Raw genomic sequence first — 17645 nt, 5'->3', positions numbered from 1 at the left:
GAAGGAGTCCTGCTTTGTGGTTGTCAAAGGAGAGTGTAGCGTCCCGACTTTCCAGCGATTTGGCAGTCACATGAAGAAGCTGTTTTGTCAATTCGGTTCCGGGGTGTTGTCTACTTCAATCTCTTTTTGGGGCACCCCGTGAAGAGTTCCTGTTTCTGTGGTGGTCAAAGGAACGCATCTCCCTGGGTTTGCATACCATCAGGTGGGGTCCAACTGTGTTCTGCACGCTTAGGGAGTAGTTCCTCTTTCACTTTCCACGGTTGTGCCGTATCGCAGTACACTTTCACTAAGCTGTGCATACAAATGTTATTCTTTTTGTTGCAGAAACACTTCTTCAAGTGTCTTTTCAGGGTATTGGTCTCATTAAGTTTTAAAGGAACTCCACTCACGAGTACTAATTCCCAGTCAAAGGCTGTGTTGCTGTGGGACTTTTATAAATGAGAATTATCCTTTTGTTTTTTGGGGGTAGATTCTCCTGATGTAAAGTACTCTTCTATTGCTGTAATTTTGTTCTCCCTGCTTTTAATCCTTCTGGCTCATTATCTACTTACTTTCTCACCAAAGCCATCCATTTTTGGGCTTTCTTGGTATTACCCTCCCTGCTGCCATCTGTCCAAGTTATTCTCCTGTTCTGCACATTATGATGGCAGCAGCAAGTATGAGCCAACCACCATCCTTTCTAAATGAAAACGGAGAACCGAAAATAAATTGGAAGGACTGGGTCAAGCTGTTCGATTCCTATATAATTGCCATAAGGGGAGAACACTTTTCTGCATTGCGGAAACAGCACATCTTACTGCATAACTAAGGGATTTATGGTAGGAAGATCTACAAAACTACCTGAACCAGAGAATGTAGGTGATGGGGGTGAAGGAGTGTTGGACATTTTTGCTATCTCTATGCTCAAATTGGAAACTCATTTTGGTGACTAAGTCAATGTGGTTTTGGAACGCCACAGATTTTTCTGCAGAATACAAGGGAAGCAATAATCTGTAACCAACGACATTGCAGCCTTAAGGGGTTTAAGCCAGTTGTGTTATTTTGGTATCCTCATGGATTCCCTCATACGAGATCAACTAGTTCGATGTACAAACAATGTGCGTATACAAGAAAAACTGTTAGCCAAGAATCCCACCCTTAGGGAGACGATTGCAATAGCACAGTCTGTTGAACATACTGCCAAGTGCATAAGAGAGATGAAAACCCCAAATGAGTTAGTAGCAAATGTACAAGAAACCAGTGAGGAGAGTGATATTTACAAGGTCAAGGGAAAAGATGGTTCTAGTGCAAAAAATTCCAACAATGAAAGGAAACTATGTTCTTACAGATGTGGCAGCAACAATCACCTGGCTAACAGTGTGCATTGCCTGGCCAGGAACGTAGCATGTAAAAAGTGCAACAGAGGGGCGCATTTCGCCAGAGTGTGTAGAGATGGTGTTCCCAATAGCAGAGAGGGTGGGGGAAAAGAAGGAGATTCTGTTAAAAAATTAAAGATGCCACTCCTACTGAAAAAAAATATGTTTTCCAAGTTGAAGACACAATGGGGAATATCAATCTCCTCTTTCTAAAATGTGAAGTAATGCTTGGTGAAAAAATTGTAACTATGTATACTGATTTGTGTTCACCATTTACCCTGCGTAACCAGACAGATTTTATGAATATGGACAAAGATGGTAATGTTAGATTAGAGAAACCAGACATATCACCCACATGGTACACTAAAGAACCTATTCCACTTATTTGAATGAAAAAAAATATAAAGAAAGTTCAAAGGGAGGAACACAGTGGGGAAAGTATATGTGGTTGAAACAGGATCTAATTTATTGGGGTGGCAACACCAGAAAGAATTGGGCATAATTCTTGATCCTAATAACTCAGACCAATGGACGAAATTCAAACAGGAGCCAATATATGTGAAGAGTTTCCAAAGCTGTTTTCCGAGAATCTTGGGTTGCTTCATGATTTCCAAAACGGGATTAGACTCCAATCTAATGCTAAACCTGTTGTGCACAAATTACGTCCTTGTCTAATTAAATGAAAGAACCCTCAGAGAAGGAACTAATCAGATTTTGTAGTTTGGATATTATTGAGCCCATTGACTCGTCAGAGTGGTTGGTGCCCATTGTTATCGGATCTAAGGCCAGTGGTGAGGGCATTCGTTTATGTGTGGACTTGAAAACATTTGGGTGGAAAGGTACCCTCTTCCAAACCTAAACGAAATGCTCAGGAGCATGGGGCGGGCTAAATACTTTAGTGTCATTGACCTGTCCATGGCCTACCACCTGGTAGATTTACACCCAGACTCTAGACCACTCACAGCATTCATTACCCCACACGGAGCTTGCATATTTAAAAGAATGCCTTTTGGTTTGGCATCGGCAGTAGGGGTCTTCCAGAAAATAATGCACAAAATCCTGGAAGGCACGAGTAACACCATGTGTTTCCAGGACAATATCCTAGTGTATGGTCAGACTGTTGAAACCCACGATCAAACCCTGAGAAAAGTGTTCAACAAATTGATGAAGGCTGGATTGTCTGTACAGAAATCAAATTGTCAAATCCGGGTTACGTCTGTAGATTACTTAGGACATACTATCACTGAGAATGGTTTTAGACCAAAGAACAATTTGTTGAGTGCGATGAGAGATGCTCCATATCCAAAAAGTAAAGATGAGTTGAGGTCTTTCCTGGGGTTATTAGAATACATGGCCAAATATGTTAAGAACTTCTCTGTGAAGTATGAACCATTACGAGACCTTTTAAAATTAAACAAGGATTTTGTATGGGAGGAACAACATAGTTTTACAGTTGATACCTTGAAAGAAGAAATTCTCAATTCCCCAGCATTGGGTACATTTGATCCTACTAGAAGAACTGGACTCACTACTGACACTCCAACAAAGGGTTAGGTGCAACTCTTTCCCATAGAGAGGGCAAGTATGAATTCATAATTGATTTTGTTTCTTGTGGTCTCACCAAGGCTGAAAGCAACTACTCCGTAGTTGAAAAAGAAGCATTGGCATGCTACTGAACAGTGAAACATTTAAAAATTTTCCTTTGGGGTCTAAGTTTCACTATCTGCGCAGACCACACGCCCCTCACATTCATGTTTAACGTCAAAGGCATGGAACACAGTACTCCACGCATTTGTAAGTGGATTCTAGGCCTTGAGAATTTCTGTTTCAAGGTAGAATATGTACTTTGGGTTGAAAATGTATTTGTAGACTTTCTGTCCAGAGCAACTTTACAAGTGGAACATCCAGAGGAAATTTTAGACAGTCCCATCATGACTACCATGAATCCTGCTATAACAAAAGAAGAATGGGAAAAGTACTTTAAGGAAGACAAAACTCTAAACAGGTTACAAGTATTAATGGTTGAAGGGTGGCCTAACTAGTGCAGTGAAGTTGAGGAACTGAATAGAGATTTCTGGGAGGTGAGCTACGAGCTTAGCTCCATAAGTGATAAAGTGTATCGCAAGAATAGAATTGTTCCTCCAGAAGGCCTTAGGAAGAGAATCGTGGAACTGGCACACAAGTTTTACTTAGGGAGAAGCATAACTTAAAAAAAAGAGTCCGGTCTAATTTTTGGTTCCCAAGGATGGACACTATGGTTGAACAACCATTGAAAGATTGCCACAATTGCGCCATAAGTGACAAAACCAAATCCGCACAGAAAGCCCTATTGTCACCTGTCGAGGTACCTCTTAAACCATGGAGTAAACTTGCCATAGATATAATAGGACCCATGGACAACTTGGGAATGTACAAAAGATTCATGCTGTTATTATTGGACTACATTTCTCATTGGGTATCCCACAAATTTGTTCACAGCACTAAGACAAAGACTGTCCTAGATTTTCCCAAGGATGTCTATGCAAGAGAAGGAATACCAAGTAGCCTAGTTACGGACAACGGGTTTCAATTCACATCACAAGAGATTAAAGAATTTTTAGTACACCACAACATCAAACATGAGAAAACAGCTCTCTATTACCCCAGAGCAAAGGGCCTGGTAGAGAGAGCCAATAGACTAATAAAGGAACATATACAATTATCAATAACAAATGGTTGGGATGTTAAATCATCTCTACGCGATTGTCTATGGGCATACCACACATCACCCAACCTAGTGTCGGGTGTTTCTCCATTTGTTGTTCTCAGAAGGAGGGAACCTTGCACTAAATTCAATCCTACATGGATGGGTGGTGGAACATGATCTCAAAGGTGTAAGTAATAAAGTAGAACTACACCAGAGGAAGTACAAGAAATGGTACGATGAGAAAAACAGGGTTTAGACTCCGAGGTGGGAGGAAGGTGACTTGGTAAAAGTCAAAAGGAGTATAAAAGAGCTTCACAGCAAAAGTAAATATTACCCTCCATGTCGTGTTTCAAAATGCCATACAAACGAGGTGTTACTGGAGAATGGACAGTTTTGGAGTTGTGATAACATTGTTAAATGCAGCAATGTTTAATCTCATGTAAAAAGTGAGATGTGTTATAATCTCCTTCTTTATACCCTTTTCCCCGCTCTCCTATTTGGTACATTCCACCCCTTCCTCCCCTTTTCCCTCATTCTCTTTTGGTATCCCCCAGTAGAGTTAGACTTAGAATGTTGACAGCTCTCAGCTGTGTGTGGAAATTGTACTGGAGAGTGGATGGTCAATAAAGAAGATCTCTTCTTACCTTCGGCTACGTATCTTCCTTTTAACAATTAGTTTGATTATTAATTTGCAATAAACCAATTAACTTCAATCACCAATTCCTAGTCCTTATTGTGGGACCGAATAGGCTTCATGAAAGTTGAATTGTTTTATCATTGTTAACTCCCATTTTGTCTCAGTTAACTTAAAATGATCTGTCAGATGAGACATTGTGAATCACGCTCCTGTGCACTCTCAAAAGCATATTCTACTTATTAGTGCTCTAGTTGAATAGATGAAAGGGAGAAGTAAGCAGATATCTGTTATCTGATATTGATGAGCAGCAATAACAAGCAACACATTAGAAATTTAGCCATGTAGACCACATTATATATATTTTTTAAATTATTTTTTATTTTATTAAACACACTTATGTGTAATACAGTAACATGGATCAATTTGGTCATTCATATGCTCTTACCCCTGGTGGTGATCTCTATTTTCTTCCCAGCTGCATATCCCGATTCTAGATCTGTTAATAGTTCATGATTCATTAAATCCACCCCGACAATGTCAACCCCCTTTGTTCTGCAACTAGCCAGAGTCCCCACGGTTACAATCCTCTATGTTTAACCAATGCGCCCCACAATTGTTCCCACTTTCGGGGGCAGCCTCGTCTTTGGTAAATTATCTTCTCTGCTGCACAGCACTAATCATGGTCTTTTTCCCACTCCCTCACTGTTGCTGGCTGTGACTTCGCCCATGCTCTAGCAATATTTCGTTTAGCAACCACATCTGCTAGCATCAGCCATAATTAAGTGTAATTTGGCCAGTTGATGTCTCCTGTGACGCATAATAGGTGCAATTGGGCTTCCATTGGGACTGCCGATCCTACAGCCTTTGACATTATTGCTACAATTGTGCTCTAGAACAGATGTAGCCTGGGGCAGCTCCACATTGTATGAAAAAAGGTGTCTTCCTCTCCACAGCCTCTTACACATGTGTTTGAGTCGCATTTGCCCATTTTATAGAGTCTCGATCTGGTTGTGTAAGATCTCTGTATAATCCTGATTTGAATCAGTCTCAAATGTGCCCTTGTCACTACCTCTCTGGGGCTTTGTGTAACTTCCAACCTGCCATCCTCTTCTAGGATCCCCACGTCCGATTCCAACTTCTCCCTAAGGACTTATAATGGGTCCGGGGACGATATTCATTATTCTTTTATAGATAAGTGAGGTTGCCTTATCGAGTATCGGATCTACCAATATTCTATCCACAACCGGGCTGCTTCTGGTAATTGTTCTCCAATGCTCAAGTGTGTCCTTAAGGCATGTTTCAGCTGTAGGCATCGGAATTTTTCCGAGTCTGACATTGGGTATTCTGAGTGCAATTCCTCGAAGTCTATCCCAAGTATTCAATGCACAGGGGTGCCCATGCGCAAAACCCTTTTAGTTCATGCACCTCCATCAGCAGATTTCTATCCCACAAGGGAGTACGTTCCGTTAGCTTACCTTCCCAGCCCAGAAATTTGGTTGCCTCTCTCCATAATCTCACTGGTGTTTGTGTATGTGTCTTAGTGTACTGAGCTTTCAGCTACCCCCCTCGTCCAATCGACCAGTGGTCTACCCGATGTGCCGGTTCATCTCTTCCTACAAAGACCCAGTTGTGCCGCCCAGTAATATTTGCATATATCTGGAACCGCCATCCCGCCATCATATGGCCCTCTCTGTAGCTTGTTTAGCGCTATCCGGGGACTACCTCCATCCCATAGGAGTTGCCGTATCTCAGAATCTATCTTTTGAAAATAATGCGTTGGTATCTTATATGGGGTGTTTTGCAGGAAATATATTAGTCATGGTAGTGCAATCGTTTTATTGATGGGACGGTCCCCCATTTTTAATAGTGACCATTTTTGCCAGTGTGCCACATCATTCTGTAACCTACACAGCTGTGGGGTCAGGTTCTCATCCCTAAACTCATGTTCCGTTTGTGTGATCACTATTCCCAGATATTTGAATTTAGTTTTAATCAGTAGCCCCTTTGCTACGGTTGTCAGTGTGGCACTTCACCAGCCAGCGCAAATATTAGCGATTAGCCCCAATTTATTTGATACCTTGAGTTACTGTTAAATAGCTGGAATATATGGAGTGCTCGGTGTATCGTGGAGCGGGGCCTAGTGGCGTATAGGAGAATATCGTCAGCGTATAGCAAAATTCTTTCCTCTCATTCTCCCCCAACCGGTATGCCTCTTATCAGTGGGTCAGTCTTGACCCATGCTGCCAAAGGTTCCAGTGCAAATGCAAACAGCATGGGCGAGAGCGGGCATCCCTGCCTCGTACCCTTGTACAGCCCTACCTGCCTAGACACAGTACCATTAACCCATACTCTAGCTAGGGGATCTGTGTATATCAGTTTTATCCAGGCTCGGAACTTCGGGCCAAAACCAAACCGGTCCAGCACCGCAAATAGATATTGCCATTCTATGCTATCGAACGCCATACGAGCATCAAGTGACAGTAGTACGGCATTCCCTTCCGGCTGGGTCCTGGTTACGTGTTGTACGCCGTAAAGGCGCCCGAGATTTAGTCTATTATTTATCTTGAGCATGAAGCCGGATTAATCAGGATGGATCAATCCCGTTATTACTTTAGTGAGTCTACTGATATGATATTGGCCAAGACTTTCACTTCTACATTTAACAAGGAGATTGGCCTATAGGAGGAGCAATCTTCCAAGAGCTTGCCTTGTTTTGGAATTACCACAATCGTAGCCGTTCTCTGGTATTCTGGCAGACTACCCTTTTGTACTGACACCTCAAACATATGCAACATATGTGGGTCCACCATGCTCGCCACGCCTTTATCTAATTCTATTGGTATGCCATTCGGACCTGCCGCCTTACCTGACTGTAGCAAACCTATGGCCCCGCAAACATCCTCTTTCGAGATATCTATTTCCAGCTCTACCTGGTCTACCTGAGCAAGAGTTGGGAGGTGCATGTTAGTTCGGAGCTCCATACAATCCGTTTTAGCGTGGAGGATTTATATAGTTGCTCATAATAGGACGCAAATGCCTCTGCTATTGTTTCACCTGTGGTACAGTAGTCTCCCTTCATGTCTTTGACCTTCAGTACCCAACTCCTCTCCTGTCTCTCTTCTCGAGCCATGATAGTAGTTTTGTGGCCTTGTCTCCTATTTCATATATGCTTCGCTGGGTTGCCCTAGTGTACTCTCTAGCCTTCACTTCCGCTATGTCCCTAAACTCCTGTCTCAGTAAGTGAGCAACTCGTGCATCTGGCCCTGTCGAAGTTGCAAGCTTCCTCTCTAATTGCACTAGCTCCCCCTCGAGCGCTTCATGTTCGAGTTTCTTTTCTTTCTTTCCCCCCCGCCTGCGCCTGTGTCTGTCCCCTTATTAATGTTTTATAAGCCTCCCAAATCACTGCAGGTGAATCTGCCGAACCCAGGTTGTCTTGAAAGTAGTAGTCTGTGTGTACATGTTTCAAATCCTTTATCTGTTTATTCTTAAGGAGCCAGGAGTCTATGCAGGGTGGCAGAGTATTCGATCTGATGGGGCCTATTAGTCTTACCTCTACCGGCGAGTGGTCAGATAGGCCACGCGCCTTATGCAGTGCTCCACGAAGCATCCTGCCATTGCGTAATGCGTCAAGAAATAGTCTAGTCGAGAGTATCCATGGTGTTGAGCTGAGAAGAATGTGTATTGTCTGGTCAGTGGGCTGTGTTTGTGCCAGATGTCCGTCAACCCCATTGCCTCTACAAATGTCTTTAGGGTGTCCGCCCCTCCTTCACCAATCGCGAGTATAGAGCACATTATAAAGAGCAAGTAGAGCACAAGGGGCGAATAATGCCAAGTAATATTCCCAAACCCCTATTGTCAACCAGGTACATTGTTACATACAGGACACCTGGTGCCATGGGATTTCATCAATGAGGCCAGTAATGTGGGTTTTTAAGACTGTCACCTCCCATTGTTCTTTAATCAGGAGTACTTGCTGTGAGAACATATTTCCTGTGACATTTCCTACATGTTCCAGAATGGCCCATCGCTGAGTTTGAGTAGGACAAGGTCAGGATCAACGGACACTGCAGCAATACAAGATGCCACAGTTGCACGACCAGTATGACCACTCAATTTAACATTTCTAGTGGTCCTGCTTATATAGCAAAGGTAACACTGGCATGTAATTACATATATATATGCGTGTGTATAATTATACATATATATGTATGTATATATATTATCTACTGGCGGTCGCCAGTAGATGGTTATAGTTAGGACTTATTTTCCATAGGAAATCCGCAACATTCTATTTGGAATAACGTTGGCGCCGATTGACGAATCTTCGCAAATTTTTCCAAACTTTTGGCCAGCTCCGTTCCGCTCCTACCCTGAAAGTTTTGTGGTGATTCCTCAAGCGGGGGCCGAGAAAAAAGGGGGGTCCCAAAACGTGTTTTCCCCATGCAATTTCCCATAGGATCTGTTGTCGCAGCTAAAGCCCGAACTTCTGAACGGAATTACACCAAATTTGGCAAAGAGGTAGTCCTCAGTTCAGACTCGTGCCTTTTGCTTAAATGGTGTAAATCCGTTCAGTAGTTCCTGAGAAAATTAGAGTTAAAAGTACATAAATATCTATGGCCGGGGAGGATCCGCCGACCCTACCCGCACCGTAAGCGCACCCTCCCCGAACCAAGCGCGCACCCTCCCGATCGCGCGCTGAATGCTAATTGGCTGCCAACACTCTGAATCAGGAAGTGCTGGCAGCCATCTTGTGCCTCGGTAGAACCGCGGCACAAGAAAGCACAAAAAAAAGGCGCAAAACGCGAGAAGGGGGCAGGGTAGAAACACCCTGACCCCCTAGGCCTGCTCAGGGGGTCCCACAAGGACCCCCAAGGGCCAAAATGTTTTTTATTTTTTTTTTAAAAATCGCGGGATGCGCTTAGGGTCCCTAAGCGCATCTCGCTAATTGTTTTGATTTAGCCCCCGGGGGGGGCTAAGTCCCGGGGGCAATTTCTTTATTATAATGGGGGGCCCAGAGGGGCCCCCCAGCCCCGGGGACCGCCACCCCTGGGGCTTTAATTTATTGTATGCGGGGGGGCTCATGGCCCCCCCGCAGCCCCGGGGACCGCCACCCCCGGGCTTGTTTTTTAAAATAAAAAACCTGTGTGGGGGGGCTCTAGCCACCCCCCACACGCCCCGGGGACCGCCACCTCCCCGGGGCACTAATTATGTAAAATTGGGGGTCCGTTACGGACCCCCAAGCCCCGGGGACCACCACCCCCCCGGGGCTTTAAATTCAGTGGGAGGGGGGCTGCGCTGCCCCCCTCCAGGAGCCAAAGATGGCCCTGGGGACCGCCACCCCCCAGCGCTGGCTCCTGCAGTGTCCCGGGGTGCCCACCCCCGGGACACTGCTGTTTGCTATGGCAGGGGTAGGAAACCTGCTCTCTCTTCCAAATACCACAGACGATTGCTTTTCCACATGGGGAGCAGCATGTTAGCTGCTCTCCATGTGGAATGACGGCTCCCGCAGGACGTGGGGAGCCGGTAGGCTGTGGGGGGATTGGGGAACCTCCCACGGCCCCCAAAGGAGGCCAGGCCCCGGGGGATGGGGTCCCCGGGGCCATAGTGGCCACAGGAGGGGGGCTACACAGCCTTCCTCCATAAAAAAACATATTTTTTTAGAAAAGGGCCATGCCCCGGGCGATGGGGTCCCCAGGGCAAATTATGGCCTCGGGAGGGGGGCCACGCGCCCCCCTTCTCGAATTTTTATTTTTTATTTTATTTATTTTTAATAAAAAAATACAAATTGGGGGCAGGCCCTGGGGGATGGGGTCCCCAGGGCCAAAAAAATAAGAAAAAGAAGGGGTGCTACACAGCCCCCCTTCTTAAAAAGAAGTATTTCTTTAAAAACGGGATCGCGGAGGAGGCCACGCCCCCTCCTTTCATCACTCTGCAAACGCGCCCCCTGGCACGTTTGCAGAGGGGGAACGAATTCCCCTTCAATACTGGGGGCCAACTAGCCCACCAGGAACCTCCAGTATGCGCCAGGGGGCTGCGTTGCAGAGAGGTGTAATGAGGCCACGCCCCTTTTTACACCTCTCTGCAACACAGCTCCATGGCGCTTACTGGAGGTACCTGGTGGGCTAGTTGGCCGCCAGGGGACCCCAGGATTCAAGGGGACTTAATCTCCCAACTTAAAACGCGCCACGGGGTGCGTTTGCACAGTGGTGAAGGTAGGGTGTGGGGCCTGAGGTGATAACTGTGCAAACACGCCCTGTGGTGCGTTTTAAGTTGGGCAATTCATTCCTCTTCAATCCAGAGGTCTCCTAGGGGACAACTAGCCCATCAGGTACCTCCACTAAGCGCAGAGTGTTGTAAAAAGGGGCATGGCCTCTGAATACCTCTCTGCAATGCAGCTCCCTGGCGCATACTGGAGGTACCTTGTGGGGTTGTTGGCCCCCAGGGGACCACAGGATTGAAGAGGTATTAATTCCCCAACTTAAAACGCGCCACAGGTCACCTCAGGCCCCTCCCCCTTCCTTCACCATTGTACAAATATGCCTCTAAAATCAGCCGAACTACGAATTCCGATTTACTCACCTGTTATCAGGAGAGAACTCAGGGCTGCATCTTTTAGCCCAGCACTGACCCTGAAAAGTAATTCTAAGCGTACTTACCAGTAACTTGTATTTCCTTCCATAGGAATCCATTGTGTGGTTTTCACCAGAAAAGTTTCTAAGTGTCTATTTTCACAAACTAAAAATATTCCTAAAAAATCGTCTGTATGTCTTAAACACATTCTTACAACTGTTTACAGGAGGTTGGCCAGTGCTGGATCCAGGATCCACCACTGAGTAAGAAAAAGTAACGATAAAACTCCTTACCTGCTAAGTGAATTTTCTGCCATAGGATAACATTGGTGATTCTATGTGAAAAAATTGTCAACTTTTAAAAATACAATAATAATCCTTAAAAATCACTACTGTAACCAAAACACTTTTACTCAACTGTTTACAGGAGATGTCCATCGACTGAATCCAGGATCCAGTCCTGTGGTTAGAAAAGTAATCCATAAAGTAACTAATTGCATTTAACTAGAAATTCACATTGAGCTCAATGTTGCTTTGTGTTTGAAATTGTGTTGCCCATTGCAACAACTGTAACTACTGTACTTAAAAGTCTGTTGCCTATTTGCCAAGTATTTAAACTAATTCATTCTGAGAAAGTATATTTTGTATTGTAATATATAATGTAATTATAATGTAATTAAAAAAAAAATATCTAAAAATAAATAGTTTAAAAAATTTAGTAAATCAGTATCAAAAAAATCAGTATAACAATTAATACATTCAAAATTGTCATTTACAAAACCTTTGAAATTCACTAAAAAAAACCATAGGTTTCAGGCTTGATATAGTTAGGAATTAGCATTTAAAAAACCTTTGAAATTCACTGAAAAAACCAAAGGTTTCAGGGGCGTTATAGTTAGGAATTGGCATTTAAAAAACCTTAGAAATTCACTAAAAAAAACATAGGTTTCAGGGGCGTTATAGTTAGCTGGACATTTCCCTCGTACAAAACCCTAGAAATTTCCCTGTTATAGTTAGTTCAGCAAACTAACTTGCGCCCCCGCAATGCACTGCTGATGACGTCACATATTACATCACTCATGACATGGTCAGTGACATCACTGATGACATCTCAAATGACATCACTGATGACATCACTGATGACATCATCCAGTGAATGTGTGTTTTTCTTAAAAGTTTAAATATGTTTTATATATTTATAGTGAAAGGCCTATGGAAGAATGAGTGGGTGTATAAGTGTGTGAATGGGTGATTTTCTAGGTGCGTAAGTGACTCTATGTGAGTCATTAAATGTATCTTACTGCAGACTAGTGACTAAACGGTGTGAATGTCTGTATGTGTCTGTGTGTTGGTGTATAAATGGCTGCATGGTTTAGTGAATAGCTATATGAGTGTCTATATGGGTTATTGATTGGTTGTCTGAGTATCTGTATGGGTGCCTGAGTGTTTGTGTGGGTAGGGTGTGTGTGACTCTGTGCATAGATGTGTGAGTGGGTGATTCTATGGTGCATGGTTTTAAGAGTGCAACTGTGATGGACTGTATGGTTGGGTGAGTGTATGTATGAGTGTGTTAGTGATTGAATGTATATCTCAGTTGTACATGTGTCAATAACTACATATGTGAAACGCAGTGTGTAAGAGTATATAACTATCTACGTGTGAGAGTGTGTGATTGAGGGAGTGCCTGTATGGATGAGTGTGTGCTTGTATTAGTAATTGTATAAGAGTGTCAGAATTTGTTAGTATTTTTATGAGTAAGTGAACTTGAGTGTGTTTAACTGTATAGGTGAGTAAAGTGGACTGTGTTTAACTATTTGCACAACTGACTAGGTGTGTCAGTACCTCAATGGATGATTGGCGGTGTGCGAGTGTGTATATAGGTGTATAAATGCATATGATAGTCTTGTACGGAGTGACTGTAAGTATGAGTGACTGTACAGGTGAGTGAGTGGAGGTGTATGTAGACCTAAGAGTCAATGAGTGGGTATGTAGTGATTGGTATTGGAGTATCTATGGTTTTTCAAAATGGGCGTCTGAAATTTTGAGTCGGTGTATCAAAGGTTATATTAGGGTGTGAGAAGATGCACTAATTTATCACATGGATTACATCATCAGTGATGTCATTTGAGATGTCATCAGTGATGTCATCAGTGATGTCACTGACCATGTCATGAGTAATGTAATATGTGACGTCATCAGCAGTGCATTGCGGGGGCGCGAGTTATAGTTAGCTGAGCTAACTATAACAGGGGAATTTCTAGGGTTTTGTACGAGGGAAATGTCCAGCTAACTATAACGCCCCTGAAACCTATGGTTTTTTAGTGTATGTATGTATGTATGTTTGCAGTGTTGCAGATTGTTTGTTTCCTGATCTCCCATTCTTTTGTTGTACGCAAGTCAATGGTTTAAGTGGCCTTAGTATAGGGCAAGACACTGCAACTCCCACAAGGGAAATGCTCAGTGACAGGAGGGCTGAAACAGGAGTGTAGAATTTAATAAAATATCTATTTGTCCATAGGGCAAAATGTTTCATAAATCTGTTTGTCCTGTAAAATATCCACCTGTCCTTTTAGAGCCATGCAGTGAGGTGACAAATGATGGCAGTGATCTCATTACATAACAGGTTCTCTGATTATGGTATGCATCATTATAGCAGGGTTTGGACACTATAAATTACCTGATTTTGCCACATTTTTGCAGATCTATACACTGGAGATGGAACTAGCAGGAACCAGGGTTGGAGTACCCTTTTGAGTCTGTGCACACCTACAAACGTGCATGCTTAAGGGTTTTCACCAGCTACTTTCTAATCTTTTTACACAATGAGAAAGGTTGGAAATTTACCCCTGACAAGGGCAGAAGTACAGTTTCTTCCAGGTGGGAAAGAAACAGAGGTTGAAGGGAAAGTGAGCTTACAAACGCTCAGTATCATCATCAAAATACTTTATTTCAGCCTGTAAGGCCATAAAAGTAAGAAAACAATAAAATTCAATACATACTTAAACAATTCTTTTAAAATACACTCATCCATTGCTCACTTCATCGCATCCATATACATCTGTTTTCGAGTTTGGAAGAATCCCACTAGTTGGTCTTGACAATCTAGAGGTTGTCCTTGTTCATCTATAAAGTGCATACGCAATGTATGAACAGCAAAATACTATTTGTTCTGTATCAATATCGATTTCTAGAAAAGTGCATGTACAGTCAATGTGCAATTATTACAATATACCAAAAAAAGTGCATGTGTAATCAGTGTGCAATATCGCAATTATCCTTAAACATCGGCATTAATTAATTTGTGCCTGGGATGATACAAGGACTAATAAAAATAAAATATTTCTAAAGGAAATTCAATTAAGAATCTATGTAAAGCTGGGACTGTCAGTTCATAAAATCATCAAACCATTGCTAAAAAGATAAAGTCTTTTTAAAAATACTTCAGTATTTGCACAGAAGAGTAGCAATTTTGCTTTCGATACCACATAGTCTTGCCCAATAATCTTCTTCCCCGCGCATCTAGCCCACTCCATTAATTGGAACACCACCTTCAGAGCAGGTCAGGTCAGGTCAACATTTTTCAAGGATATAAATTTTACTTTTACTAGATAACAGTTCAGTGGCAACACGATGTGCAGTTAAGGTACCTATCCCCTTGTATTTTAGACATGGTAGCTCTTACCGAGCAATGCACCATTACCACTAGATAGACACTTCGAAGTAGCGACCTGATTACAGCTACAATTTTTGTCCTCTCTTTTTCCTAATAAAGTTAATAGCCAAAAGGAATCGGCTGACTCCAAATACTATAAGGCGAGAGCTGTCAGTTTTTAATATTCTCTGCGTGTCATTCATTCTCCTGACACTAAGGCACCTACTTATCGGTTTTATCCACTACCTTCTCGCGGATTTAAATGCTGTCCAGAAGAACAGAGCATGTGGAATGTCTTCCTCAACCCCCATCTGACATAAAGTACAGTGGGACTCCCCCCCTCCTTAAGTTGTGGGATTGACCATTTGGCAACAAAACTGTTTATTTGCAATATACCGTATCTGAATTTCGGGTATAAACACTTTGCCAGTTGTGGTTCTATCTCATCAAGGAATAGCTCAAAACAAGGGGTCATGTTGTGCTGGAGGAATTGTACGGTGAGCCTGCCCTGTGTGCAGCTTGAGGTTACCCTATCTCTGATAAAGTCCCAAAATAACAGCTTGATCTCACATTTTAATTTAGGAGTCAGCAGACCTGGATTCAACCAGTATCTGCTCGGACCTAGATCAAAGAGCCATCTTCTAATATGGATTGACCAAGGAAAGGAAATTTGGGTGTCAAGTGCCAGCAATTCGGTGAGTGATTCTCTATACACTGCTAATTCCGGTGTTGTCCAAGTTCTAATCCAAAATGACAAGGTTCTCCAAATTGCTAAGCACTCCAAACATTTAAAGACCAAGTCATATGTCAGGGGGATCAATGGAGTATGTTGAGGAAGGGCAACAAGCCTTCTCAGAATTTTATTTTCAGTGGTGCTTAGAGATTTAAGGTTGCCACTTCCCCAGATCTCCGCACCATACAGAGCGGCGGTTTGGGCTCTGGCCTTGTACATTTCCAAAGTGGAGGTGATGGCTTTTGAGGATGTTGCAGATACTTTTTTTTACAATGGGAATAGAATTTTGCATTAGGATGACCGCGGACTTTTCTATCTGTGTAGCCCAGGAAAGTTTAGAGTCTAAGGTGACTCCTAAATATACAAAATTTGATACACGTTCCAGTTCTGTGCCATTCAGGTATATTTTGTTCTTGAAACTTCTGTGTGGCTTTATCGTCATGTATTTTGTTTTTATTGGGTTCACCTCTAGGCCTTTGGCTTTGCAATATTTCTTAAGGCTGTGGAGTAAGTTCTGCAGGCCACTAGGTGTTTGGGACAGCAGAATAGTATCACCTGCAAATGTGTCCCACTCTTCCTGGAATTTAGCATGGAGAGACCTCAACTTCTTGTTCCCTTGTGGCTTGATCCTGAAACAATTCAGGATGAAACCTATAAATCAGAGATTGAAGTAGCAAAGATGGGCTATTTTGAAAACAATTAGACCGCTGCAAACACAAGGGGAGCGGAATGGGAGACCGTCAAGGTGGTAATGCGGGAAAAAAGCCTCAGCAGAACCTGTGGTACATGCCAACAGCTGGAAAGGGAGCTATTGTACTGAACAGCTGCTGGCCAGAAAGCAGGCAGGCGAACCATAGGTGGTAATGGAGTGCGACCGCCAGATGGCGGCCAAGCACAGGCTCTGTGCATTATGGGATAAATTAGATCATTCACAAGGTGTGAATACCAACAAAAACTCCATGTAGAGGGAGACAAGACAGTGTGATTAATGGCCTGTCTCCTCAAACGGGAATGCCCCCCACCCACGATACTAACCCTGACCAGCCCTACATTGCGTTTTTTACTTTTGGTATTAATCAGGGATGATATTATTAAAGTTCGACGTTTCGAACGTATGTTTTCAGTTTCTATCACAGACGCGCACGTTACACTTCTGGGTTACATTAATTCAAATTCGGGTCACTTGACCACAACACTTCGTCAAACACTGCATTACGAGGACGCCAAACGAGTCACGCTCTGTTTTGGGCTACATCACAGGTACGACGCTGTTGTCATTCTAGTTCCTTTAGAAGCATGATTTATTTCGTTTTTATATAACACCAGGCATTACTTCGCACTTTGAATAGGATCGCAAGGGTATTATACTTGTTGGAGAAGCATGTTTATGAGCACTTAAAACGCGCTCGCAAGTTCGTACGGACATTATCTCCATTTGCTTGAAGCACAATTCCGAACATTTCACATGCGCTTTTTCAGATTTACGAAGCACAATGTTCGGTACCATTTTGTTTTCACAAATCACATAACCAATCGGGTCAAAGTTAACTTTGCCATTTTTTCACTTCCATGAAACACTTTTTGTTAATACTACAGGCACTTGCACCATCTATTTTTGAGAACACACCTTCGGGGTGATAATTCACTTTCACTGATACTCTAATTACCGCGCTCGCATTCCGATCAAGGATCAAGTCGTTTCCTTTCATTTTTACAGGGAGAACCCCCTGAAGAAGGGCTAGACCCGAAATGCGTCAGGGATTATTATTTGTTAACCCTGTGAATCTGAAGATTAAGCGTTTCTTCATGAACTAAGAACTTTTACAAATGAATAAAAAATATACTATTGAATTATGAAATGAAATAAACCAAAGTGATACATGAAAATTGGAATTTCGTATTTCTAAGGCGAATCTAATCGCAAAGGAGTGCTTACATGAGTGCGTCCTTCAAGATAGTAAGGACTTTATCCTACTGAAAAATAAATCTCACCAGGTACTTACCCCCATTCTC

At 43.0% G+C, this 17645-nt stretch overlaps 1 protein-coding gene across 4 annotated transcripts in view; it reads left to right on the top strand.

Annotated features, from left to right (window-relative positions):
* Positions 1–17645, top strand: part of LOC146853831 (serine protease FAM111A-like) — a 117989-nt gene that overhangs the window by 26015 nt on the left and 74329 nt on the right. The gene's annotated exons all lie outside the window — the stretch shown is intronic.

This window comes from Triturus cristatus, chromosome 4_1, assembly GCF_964204655.1.
Source record: "Triturus cristatus chromosome 4_1, aTriCri1.1, whole genome shotgun sequence".
In the NCBI taxonomy this organism is placed as follows: Eukaryota; Metazoa; Chordata; class Amphibia; order Caudata; family Salamandridae; genus Triturus; species Triturus cristatus.
This window is presented reverse-complemented; position numbering and strand designations above follow the sequence as displayed.